Below are 13,084 nucleotides of genomic sequence, written 5' to 3' on the forward strand. Positions count from 1 at the left end.
GGTGGAGAGCGCAGTCCAGGCTTGCAGCATAGAATCGGGAGTCAGAAGTTGTCATCGTTTGTCACAATTTAGCAAACCAGGAGGTTCCCATACTTGCGAGAAGTAAACCTACTTGACGTGAAGAATTTCAATATGGCAAATGATGCAATGTGCCATCGTGGTGTGAAGGACGGGAGACGAGGGTGGGATGAGGTTCAGGAATGGAATGAAGATGTATGTTCAGTACCATATCTTCACATTGGGAGGTACCGCTGTTACTGCTGTGTGTGCACATGCGTGTGCGTGTGTGTGGGCATGTCTGGCAGGCTGGGTCTGTCTGCAAATTCGGACAAAGTCCTAATGCTTTCCACACTAGGTGCTGCGAGCCCTTTGCTTCCTAAGCTGACACAGGCCCTATTTCTATTTGCACCTCTTCTTTAAGAGTCGACTCCCTCCCCTGCTGCATCTCTGGTACCTGCTCTTCTATTTGCTTATTGGTGAGTCATTCATTCATCAAAAACGCACTGAGCACCGACCTGTGGAAGCCACACTGCTAGGGAGGAATGTATAAAGCAGACCCATCCCTGCCCTCATGGAGCCTACAGTCTGGGGCAGGGAGGCAGACATCAACCCGCTGTGGTGCAGATTGTAGTAATTATACACAATGATTACTACACTAGTTAGTGAATGACAACTGTGGTACGTACCATGGAAGAGAAGCACAGAGAACTAGGAGAACATATGCCCTGAAGACCGGATCTATTGTAGGGAGGAGGGGTGGACTGGGAAAGTTTGTCTAAGAAAGTGATGTTTCAGTCAGGCACCGAAGGATGAGTAACGTCAAGCAGTTGAAGAAGGAGAGGCCTGCCTTAGGCAGAACAGCATACACCCAGAGTGGCCTGAAATGACGTGGAGATGCTATCTCCCAGCTTGAGGTGTCCACGTGACTGGAGAGATGGCTCTACCTCTTTCTAGCATACCGCTTCCGGAGGTACTGATGAGCTACATTACTGGAGAGATGGCTCTACCTCTTTCTAACATACCACTTCCGGAGGTATTGATGAGCTACACTTCTACAGAGGGACCCTCCTTATTTTTTTATAGTTGGTAACACCAGCTAACCAGCCCACCTGATAGTGCATCCATGCCCCTCACCCCAGGGCAGGCATCTCCCAACTGCTCCCATGTTCTACGCTCCACAGGCAGCCAGTGTGAGTGATCCTTTTACAATGCAAGCCAACCACATCACTCCTCTGCGTAAAACCCTCTGGTAGCTCCTAACTTCAATCGGAGCCCAAGTGCTCACCAGAGACCACAAGATCTCATGCAATCTGGTCCCCACCTGCCTCTCTAACCTCCTGTTCCCCACGCTCCCTTTCAATCTCCCTGCTGTGCCTTGAACACACCACCGTGTTCCCACCTCAGGACCTTTGCACTTGCCATTCCCTGTGCCTAGGGCATTTTCGTTCCAGATATCCATGTAGCTTGTTTCCTCACTTCTGCTCAAATGTCACCTCCTCGGAGAGGCCTTCCCTAACCACCCCTCACTCTCAATCTTGTTTCCTTATATGATACTATGATCATTGTTTATCCATTGACCGGCTTCTTCACGGGATTGTAAACTTCTAGAGGTGCAGGACATTGTCAGTGTGTTCACCATTATATCCCCTGTGCCTAGAGCAGTGCTGGATACCAGTCAGGGCTCCACAATATCTGTTGAATGAGTGGAAGGGTATCACTACCCCACACCGCCCTCCATTCCAGCCACCTCGCCACTTCTCTCTAACTTTAGTGAAGGGGAGGAAGGGAATGCCCAATGTCAAAGCCTCGATAGGTTCCTTCTGATGTCCCAAACTTTCCCAACACACTAGCCAGGAGCAGGCTTTTGGTAGCCATGGAGTTGGGGGAACATTTCAGCTTCCAGACGAGTGAGTGTCTGGGATAAAGAGGCTCCTGGGTGGTCCTTGGGTCCAGACACGGACGGAGATGGAGTCCTGGCCCGTGTGCCTCAGAGCCCATGGGGGATGGAAACAGGTTGTGTCAGTAGTTTTGTCTGTGGTTACCTGATTCACAGACCGAGCAGGACAACACCAACTGGTTAAATTAGGTGACACAGCCGACTGCCGTCATTGAGTCTGCTGGCTTTGTCCCACCTGTTTCTACCCATCCCTCTAACTTGGCATTTCCCGAGCGTCAGTCACCTGTGTACCACCACCACGTCTGCCGCACCTGTGAACTACTTGCAGTGTTATCACTTCATTTTTTAAATCGCCTCACTTACTTGGACACACGTATTTTAAAGATAAACTAACAGATAAGGGGGCCCAAAGGGAAAGGTGTGGAGCCCCAGGGGAAGAGCTGCAGGCCGAGGTGGGAGGCAGGGGCGCAGTGCGGTGAAGGTGGGGAGAGGGCCCGGGGTGCGTGCTGGTCCAGGGGGCTGGGTGCGGGAAGGAGAGAGTGGAAGCGGGAGAGGCCGAAGGACGCGAGGAATGTCACGGGCAGGAGGGGAACGGAAGCTGCAGTCTGGGCTGGAGAGCTTGCCGTGGGGGGTCCTGAGAAGGGAAGGTGTTGTGGGGACTGACTCCAAGGTGCTGCAGTGTGGGGGTTTGGGTGAGCTGAGGGATGGACCCGGGCAGAGTGCTGAGACCTGGGACAGGGCTGTAGGTAAAGGTGTAGAAGACACACGGCAGGGGGCCTGGACCAGGCATGGGTTGAGACAAAGCAGGGTCTGGCTTAGGGAAGGGGGTGCTGAGGAGTTGAGCACAATGAGGGTGGGCTCTAAAAAGTTAAGCGGAGGAAGACTGGAGGATGCAGAGGAGAAGGCTGAGATTTGGAGGGGATCACAGTGGAGGGACCTAGAAATAGACTTGGAGGGAAGGGCAGTGCTGGGGTGTATTCCCCCAGCCCAGATGGGCCAGGTTGTCCTCCTGGGACTGGACAGTGAGTATGTTGGCCTCAGTGAGGTAGCGACCCTTGTGTCGCTCACGTAGCATCTGAAATCATCTCATAAATTACTGGTATATGTACCTCAGCTCTAACACACGGAGTCTCAGGTGGGACTTTATGGGTCAGAAAGCAGAACAGTGTTCTCCTGTTGAGCAGATAAAAGAGTTCTTGGGTGCATTCGGGACTAAGAAGCATGTTGAGGAATGAGAACTAAGGAGACCAGAAAGGTAAGCTGTCACACAGAGATGCGTAGGAGCAAGAAGTAACACCTGCAAAGACACATAATTGCACTTGGATTCTAGAGTCACCTGCAGAATCACACGAATTATTGTGCATGAGAAATTAAATGAGCACAGGGAGCCTCGTCATCACTGCTCATGGTCATTACTCTGGCAAATGTGAGGGTCCTTGTTAAGGAAGTGGGGGTGCTCTCCAGTATTAAGAGGGTACGGAACTAGGTACCTCATTTCTAAAGATACATGATTCTCAGTACATGTGACTAATGGCCGTGGAAGGCACTGATGGTATAGGCTTAAGCTGGTTTTGAGTTGGGCATCTGTCCTTTGTAACCAACTCAAAGTGAAAAGGAAGGATGTTAAAAAAAACTGGGTGCCGTCAGCACTCTTGGTTTCCCCCTTTGAGACACCAGGGCACACTTTCCACCGACGGCTCATAACTCAGGGCAGTGTTGGCATCAACAGCGCAGACTAGGGCCAACTTAAAGGGAATCCATCCGTACTTGGATTTCATTTTAGACTTGTTTGTTTCTTTCTAATGCTTCTATTTATTCCCAGAATGAAGGTGAACCTGAGCCAAGTGTCCCACCCTGCTGCCTGGCAGGGATGTGATGCCGAAGAGTGAAAAACTAGAGGATGAATTCAGGACTCATTACTTTCCTATTGGCTTTTCATGGGAATTCACACTGAATTTAAAGCAGGTTCTCTGGCCTCTCCATCTTGCAGTGGCTGGGGTAGATGTGGGAAGGGGTGGGAGGCCAGGTCCAGGAAGAAGGAGGGAGGAATAGGAGGCAGGAATGATAATATGGGGCATTTGTCCCTCACAACTTCTCTTCTCTCCCTGCAAGATTTACAGGCTGAAGCTGTTACTCTCCCTGCAAGAGAGCGTGATCCTGACTCATCCCTCGCCTTTCCCCTTGCCCCCTCCAATTCAGTCCACCACTACCTCTCACCTGCCCACTCCTCCCCCCATGCTCCTGCCACAGCCCACGTTCACTTCAAAAATTTCATTCTGTGGTCACCTGGGTGACTACAACAGCCTCCCAAGGAGTCTGTTTCACCCAGCTGAGCTGTCTCTCAGCCGGCCGGGGGTCGTCGCAATGCAATAAATTACAAGTAAACATAAGTGAGGGGGAGCATCTCAAGAGAACATTTGCTCCCGGTCTCTGGATGCAGCCCAATTCATTCTCTTAGCAGTTCCCCAGGTTACATGGTGTTTTAGGTAATAAGTCCTTGAGGTAGTGTCTCTGCTGACCTTTCAGCCAAGCCCAGCTTTCTTTCTGTTCCATCTGCCCCTCGCTGTTTTTAGCAGAGATACACAACAAACACATTCACACTTAGGCCATAAGCCCATTGACATTTTCAGGGCAGTGTTCCAACCCACTGACATTCTCTCATGCATACCTTATCTTTTCTCATACATACTTTGGTCCTTGGCTGTCCAGGCCTTAAGAATGCATTCCTCAAGGTTACATTTTGTTCATCCACCAAACCCCAACTCTACACAGCTAGTGTGGCTCAGTGGCTGAGCATTGACTCCTATAATAGGAGGTCACTGGTCTGATTCCTGGTCAGGGCACATGCCCAGGTTGTGGGCTCGATCCCAGTAGGGGGCGTATAGGAGGCGGCTGATCGATGTTTCTATCTCTCTCTTCTCTCTACCTTCTTCTCTCCTTCTCACTCATCTGTCATTCTTTACAAATCCTTACAAATAACCCTCATAGTACTTATCACAATTTTATATACAGTGTGTGAGCGTTTGATTGATGGTTGTCCTCCCAACTAGACAATAAGCTGCATGAGGGCAGGGAGAAACCATGTCTGTTTTGCTCACCCTTGAGTCCCCAGCACTGGCCACAAAACCTGGCTGAGTCCTACCTACCCCCCAAGATCTTGCTAAAACATCTCTCTAGAGCCCTCTCTGGCTCCGTGCTTTGTCAATCCGTGAAGCAGCATGGCCTGCCACCACCATGCATTGATGGCGCTGTCCTCTTTTTTTTTTTTATCCTCACTCGAGGACATTTTTACATTTATCTTCAGAAAAAGTGTGAGGGAGAGAGGAAGAAAGAGAGGGAGAGAAACATCGACTGGTTGACACCCACACAGCCCCAACTGGGGCCGGGGACAAACCGCAACCGAGGTACGTGCCCTTAGCGGAAACCGAACCTGGGGCTCTCTGGTCCGCAGGCCGACACACTCCAACTGCTGAGCCAAACCGGCCAGGGCTATTGTACTGTCCTTTAATAATTTGCTCACACATCTGTCTCACTGCTGGTCTGTGGAGTCCCAGAGGGTGAGAACCACTGGCTTTGCTATGCTGGTTTCCCTGACACCCGCACAACGGTTGGCCTGCAGGAGATGACTGTGCGAATAAAGGAATGACTCCGTTAACACAGTTTCCTGGGCCTGGGCGCTGTCCCCCATAAATGGAGGGGGCTGCACTAGAGGATTCGGTCTCTTTTCTAACACCGTGGTTCCAATATCACACAACCCTTCCCATAAGCACTCCTCTGCGTTGTCACCCATGTGCTTTTAACTGTTGCCCTGGCAATCAACAGACTCATTGCCCCCACAGTTCCTCTATTTCATTCTGCAAAGGAAGCCTCACACCTCTGGGCTTTCTATAGATTATGCAAAAAAAAAAAAAAAGCTATTTTCATATCTCCTTCCTCTTTGACTCATATTTTTCAGGTAAGTCTTTCTCATGTTTATAAAGCAACATTTTTTTTTCTAATTATTAAGACATTTAAAATATATATAAAGGTATGAAGAATAACATAGTGGAGAACCATAAACACACTGAAGGACATGCTGCTGAGGAAATAAAATGTGACCCATGGACATAAACCTTTCCTTTAAAAAAGGCCCTGACTGGTTTGGCTCAGTGGTTAGAGCGTCGGCCTGCGGTCTGGAGAGACCCGGGTTCGGTTCCCGCTAAGGGCACGTACCTCGGTTGCAGTTTGTCTCCGGCCCTGGTTGGGTCGTGTGGGTGGCAGCCACTCGATGTGTCCCTTTCACGTCGATGTTTCTCTCTCTCTTTCTCCCTCCCACTCTGTCTGAACAAAATATCAAAAAATGTCCTCAGGTGAGGATCAAAAAGAAGAGAGAGAGAGAGAGAGAGAGAGAGAGAAGAGAGAGAGAGAGAGAGAGAGAGAGAGAGAGAGAGAGAGAGAGAGAGAGAGAGAGAGAGAAAGAAAGAAAGAAAGAAAGAAAGAAAGAAAGAAAGAAAGAAGAGAAAAAAATAAAAAAGGACCAATACCATCTGAGGCCTCCCTGGATACAGCCACGATTTCCAGGGAACTGGACAACTGGTTTCACATGGTGCATCTGGGACAGAGCCCGGCGTCTCTTTGTCCAGGCAGGAGGCTTTCATCCTGGTCTCTCTTCTAAGGAAAATGAATCTCCCCACACCCTTGGGCCTCAGCAGGCCCCAGCCACATTCCCTTCAAGGACAGACCCTCTGAACCCAGAGGATCCTAGAGGGAAGGGATCCAGAATCACACCCCACACAGCACTGCCCTCCTAACTGTCCCACCCGAGAGCTCCGTGAGAGGGGCAAGCTCCAAACCCCATGGGACAGGCTCCGTGAGAGGGGCAAGCTCCAAACCCCATGGGACAGGCTCCGTGAGAGGGGCAAGCTCCAAACCCATGGGACAGGCTTCGTGAGAGGGGGCAAGCTCCAAACCCCATGGGACAGGCTCCGCGAGAGGGGGCAAGCTCCAACCCCCATGGGACAGGCACCTCAGAAAAGAAAAAGGAAAACAACCGAAGGAGACATGAACATTCTGATCAAGCTGAACATATTTTTATTTATTTTGAGGTCATCTGGAGATGGGATTTTGTTTTTCCTCTTATTGACTTTAGAGAGAAAGAGGAAAGGAGGGAGGGAAGGAGAAAGAGAGAGAGAGAGAAACATTGATTTTTGTTGTTCCGCTTATTTATGCATTCATTGGTTAATTCTTGTATGTGCTCTGACCAGGGATCGAACCTGCAACCTTGGCATATCAGGACGATGCTCTAACCAACTGAGGTGTTTGGCCAGGCAGGGCTTAGAGGTGGCATTAATCCAGGAGTTGAATCCTAGAAGTTCATCCAATCATTCTTTCACTTTCCTTCTGTGGGCTAGACATGGAGCTAGAGGTTGAGATTTGAGTATGAATAGGATATGATTCATAAGAAGAACTTAAAGAGGTGAAGAAACATTTATGATATAGTGTGACAGCAGTTACCACAAAAAGATACATGTAGAGTGTGAAGTATCATAGCTGTCCTACTTTGTGAAAGATGACATGTGCAAGGCATGATGTATTCATAATGCTTATGGAAAGCTGCAGGTAGTTCCACCTTCCTGGAGTGAAAGGTGGGAATGGGTGATGGTGGGAGATGTGGCCAGAGCTACATCACCAAGGCCTGTGTGCTAAGCTGAAGAGTGAACCTTCTGCAAGCTGGGGGTGGCCACTGGAGGATCCAAGGCAAGGGAGAGGCTGAAGAGAATTGGAAAGCTCTTTAAAGTGATGTGGTGGTGAACTGGAGGAATAAGACCAATAAGGAAGGGTCACAGGATCAAGGTGAGAAGCTGTGAGAGTTTGAACTAAGTTGGTGTCAAAGGGAAAGGGAAGCAGCCAAGAGGATAAGGGGATAAGCATCTAGTGGACACTGGAAGTGAGGAAAGGGAGGGTTCTGGACAGTTCCCAAGACTTGGATTTGGGTGACTGGGAGCTGCAAGTGCTATTCATAGACAGAAAGAATCCCAGAGAAGAAGCAGACCTTGGCATGGTCTTTGGATGATGGGATCGAAGTTGAAAGAGTAGAAGGGATAAGACTCCCACAGAATCTAAGCATGAAAGTCACTAGAAGTAGAAAGAAGGGCAGAGAAGGGTCAAGCAAGACTAGGGTGTAGATAACAGAGCCTCTGATCATGCACCCAGTTTTCTGAGGTGACATCCTGGCACAACTTTGGATGACACAGCTCGACTGAAGAAACATCCCCACATTTCCAGGGTTTGAGTCTTGGGTGTCCATTTAGTACCAACATAGAATCCAGGATGGAACTGACCACACCCTTAGACATCACCTATGGGCCTTGGTAAAGCAGCTCAATCTCCACTCAGTTTGATTCTAGTTTTAAATTCTAGGGCTTTTTAAAAAACTAAAGTGATACCTAAAGAATCAAATAGTCATGTATCAAAAAATGTCGATTGTTTAACCCCTTTCCTGCTCCCTCTAGGCAATGACTTTCACCTCTTATTAGATGAGTCTTTTGGTATTTCCCTCCATAGCTTTAAATATGAGTATATTGCCCTGGCCGGTTTGGTTCAGCGGTTAGAGCGTCGGCCTGCAGTCCTGAGAGACCCGGGTTCGGTTCCCGCTAAGGGCGCGTACCTCGGTTGCAGTTTGTCCCTGGCCCTGGTCGGTTGTGCGGGTGGCAGCCACTCGATGTGTCCCTTTCACATCGATGTTTCTCCCTCTCTCTCTGTTCCTCTCTCTCCCTCCCACTCTACCTGAACAAAAAATGGAAAAATGTCCTCGGGTGAGGATAAAAAAAAAATTAAAAAAAAAAATAAATAAATAAATAAAAATTAAATATGAGTATATTGATATGTCCTGCTTTTGTCCCTATTAGGCATTATCTATTGACCTTCCAATATGGCAAAGATGTAGCTCTGTTTACTCCACCCTCGCCTCTACTCTGCACACATGCCCACTTCCCAATTCCCCCATCCTTCCCATACAATCATGTCATACTTGGCTATATCAACTTTCAGTCTTCACACTATTACGATTGTGATGATGCTGTTCACAACTGAGTCACTTAAGATAACCATGATTGTCCCCCTTTCCTCTGTAGCTTTTAATATGCCACTGGAATTAATAACTGCCCGCCCCATTTACTTAGATTTGTTGTCCTTATCACTGGTCCAACCTCTAACTCTTCCCCAGTTCTGTAAATCCCTCTGAAATTCTGTCAATGTCATCTTCTTGAAAAATTCTTTCCTGGAACCTTTTGACCAGCTTCAATCTGAACAGGCTGCTTTCTATGCCTGGCACATAGCTGCTTGCCTGGAATTTTCCTTTATCATGATCTTAGTGATTCCCATCGATTGCCTCTTGTGCTGGAGTCACTGTTTCCTAGATCTTACGTCTTATTCTCCAGGTTTCCCCTTTGTTTTGGTGGAGCACATCCTTTAGCAGCTTCCCGAGAAAGAGGATACGGTAGTGCCTTTTTTTTGAAACTTTATTTGTCAGGCTTGAAAATATTGTATTCTCTTCTCAGGCTTTTTTCTTTTGGTAGTTGGGTAAAAAAATTCCCGGCAGAAAGTGATTTTCCTTCAGAAAGTATCGTTCCCCTGACCCCTGATTTCCAGGCTTGATGATAACTCTGATGACATTCCACACCTGTTTTTTGGGAGAATGTTTTATGAAACATTTCATCTTTGAAAACCTGTTGGATCTCCTCTTTGTCCAAGTTATCTGAACGTCCTTGCTGACGTGTTACTCAACTCAATTCTAGCAACAGGCACTGAGAGCATGTGCTGTACAGCTTACTCAGGGAGTGCTCCAGGGTATACAAAGATATACCGAGTCCTTAGGAGCTGGAAACATATGGGAAGCGTGTGAAATACAGCAAACAGGATATTAGTGAGTATGAAGTGTTACACATATAATATCTCTAAAAACAACATCTTTACATATTCCAAGTATCAGTATTTTTTAAAGGGGGATAATCCAGGGTCTCAACTTGATTCATTCAATGGCAATTTAGCCTTCCCATACACTCAATTAACTCCACGTCTCCCACATCTACAGCCCCTTTTCAGGTGGTAGTAAGTTACAAAATAATGTTGACATTTTGATTTCCAGGTTCTGCTCTTAAATGCCAGGAGTTATTAGCCTCTAGGGGGCAGACTTTGCAACCAACCTGCAGAGAGCCACAAAAGCTGAGTTCAATGCCAGAGATTCCCTCAAGCTGTTAGGGAGTCAGTTGGGATATAACCAGGAAGCAACCCCTAAAATGTATTTCTCCTTCCCCTTCAAGGTGTTCCTATAAATACCTGGAGATAGAACATATTGATAAATTAATATAACACATAGTACGTTGTTCAAAAGATGTTTTTCAATAAATGATACAGACCAGTTCTCTCTATGTAATATCTACCCAATATTTATACAGCTGTTGTATCCCTGGTGGGAATCAGCCAAGAGACAGCACTACTCTGGTGGCTGTCAGAATAGTATTGAATAAATTAATACACATCATCTAGTTTAATTCTCACAGCAACCCTACGAGAGAGGTATTTTAATCCTCATTGTACAGATTCAGAAGCTGAAGGATAGAGAGGTTAAGTGCCCACGATTTCAAAGCTAATAATGGCAGAACAGAGCTTCCAGTTTTGAGTAGACCGAGTCCAGAGCTCACAATAAAGCCCACTCACTCCATTAGGAAAGGCAACCCCAAGTATCACTCGGACCCCAGGGTAGACCCTTGGGGATTTGTCACCAAGTGCAGCACTGCTCCAGAAGAGCACCTGGGGAGGCGTCATAGCAGGAATTCGCGAAGTCTGTTCTGATGCTAATTAGCTGTGGGTCTTTGATAATACACTCTGACTCTCTGGGCCTCAGTTTCCATATCTGTAAAATGAAGTTAAGAATATATTCTGAAGACTATATTGGGAGAGGACCCATGATGACCTAGGAAAAGGAAACAGTGAAAGATCTTTCCAAGAGAATGGAGGTTCTAAATGGCCAAGAGACATATGAAGAAATGCTCAATGTCACTAATCATCAGAGAGACGCAAATTAAAACAACTATGAGGTATCACCTGGCACCTGCCAGAATGGCTGCCATCCACAAATCATCAAATAAGTGCTGGCGAGGGTGTGGAGAAAAGGGGACTATAGTACACTGCTGGTGGGAATGCAGACTGGTGCAGCCACTATGGAAAATAATGTGATGTTAATTAAAAATCGATCTGCCATTTGACCCAGTGATCCCACTTCAAGGAATATATCCTAAGAAGCTTGAAACACCAATCACAAAGAATATAGGTACCCCTATGTTCATAGCAGCATTATTTACAATTGCTAAGCTCTGGAAACAGCCCAAGTGTCCATCAATAGATGAGTGGATAAAAAAAGCTGCGGTACATATACACAATGGACTACTATGCAGCTATAAGAAAGAAAGATCTCTTATCCTTTGAAACAATATGGAGGGACCTGGAGAGTATTATGCTAAGCGAAATAAGCCAGTCAGAGAAAGACAAATACCACATGATCTCATTTATTTGTGAAATATAATCAACAAAACAAGCTGATGAACAAAACAGACCCAGAGACATAGAAGTAAGGTACAGACTGACAAGCCTCAGAAGAGGGAGGCAGGCGGCAGGGAAGAGATAAACCGAAGAACTTACCTGCATATATGTATAACCAATGGACATAGACAACAATGCCGGGGTGGGGTGGAGGGGTGGATTGGAAGGAAGGTGGCAATGGGGGAAAAAGGAGAAACATCTGTAACAAAAGTAAATTAATTTTTTTTTAAAAAAAGAGAGAACAGAGGTTCTGTGCTCTCTGGAGAATGATGGGAAATACTGTTGGAACTTTGAGAATAAGGAATGTAAGTTAGTATAGACATTCTTAGGTGGGTATAAGTTTCTTCTTCAAAAATTCCATTATAGTCCATTATAATCCATAATTTCTACCCAAAAATGGGTGAGTCCAAGCAGTGTTCCCCCTCCTGTGAACCAGTGGTTCTGTGGGAGGCAATTAGACAGGCATGAGCAGAGCAAGGACGATGGGCCAAATACAGAAGGGTGGGAAGCCCCAGGTGCCTAGCAAAACTGGAAAACAAGGATCTTGCCCCCAGGGCAACCTTTCCTCCCCTAGCCTACCACTGGTCATTCTTTTTAGACCCTGTGACCTTTCATATGGCTGGTCATGCAGTTCAGACCCTCCTCTGACCTTGGTGGAGAACCGAGGGGCCAAAGAGTGGCCTCTTGTGACTCCCATGGGGGTCCTTGCACAACCACTCCCTTGAGCATCAAACCCCAGGGGTAACATCTAAGCTTCAGTTGTGTTTCAGCTCTAGGCCCAGAAAAGCAGCAAAACCAGTCAAGCAATGCAATGGCTGACATCAGGACCATGCCCTCCAATCACTGGAGACCACAACCCTATAAGGACACACCTTGAAAGCTGATGAGTATTCTATTGAGGTCCTCCCCTGGGACCTCCCCTAAAACTCTGTCCTTAAAAAGCTCTTGGGATAGAGGACCCAACTCGGCTCTCTCTATGGAGCATGCCTATCTACACCTTTCCCCACCCCCTTCTTCAGGTGGGTGTCCCTCGCCTCTCTCTCCTAAGCTCCAAGGGCCCTTCCTTTGCCTCTGTACCTTGTTTCCTGAGCCCATTTCTTCTACCACTCACTTCTACTTCTATGACTTTTAAAATAAACTTCCTCTTCTAGTTTGAGTCTTGGCTCTGAATCCTTTTTTAGCCAGAGCTCAAGTACTAAGGTTACTGAACCGAGGTCCAGTCTGACCCCACTGGTGTAACACTAGGTGCCATTTTCACTGCCCACAGTTCTGACCCCACTAGAGGTGCTTCAACTTGGCTGCGTGTTGAGACAACTGGGGAGTTTCTCCCTGCAGATGCCAGGCTCCACTCCAGAGACCCCGATTGTGGTAATGGCTGAGGCTTTGGGAATGTTGAGTTCCCCCATGTTATTTTAATGCACAATCCAAGATGAGAACCACTGCCCAGAGCTTGAAATTCTTCATCTTTGAAGAATCTCAAAAATATTAAAAAAGAAAACAAACAAAAAGCAGCAGCCCCCTGTGGCTCTCAAACTTTAATGTGCAAACAAACACATCACCTGGAGATCTTACAAAATGCAGTCTTTAGTTCAGGAGGTCAGGGAGGCC

Source organism: Molossus molossus, unplaced genomic scaffold (genome assembly GCF_014108415.1).
Source record: "Molossus molossus isolate mMolMol1 unplaced genomic scaffold, mMolMol1.p scaffold_m16_p_1, whole genome shotgun sequence".
NCBI lineage: Eukaryota > Metazoa > Chordata > Mammalia > Chiroptera > Molossidae > Molossus > Molossus molossus.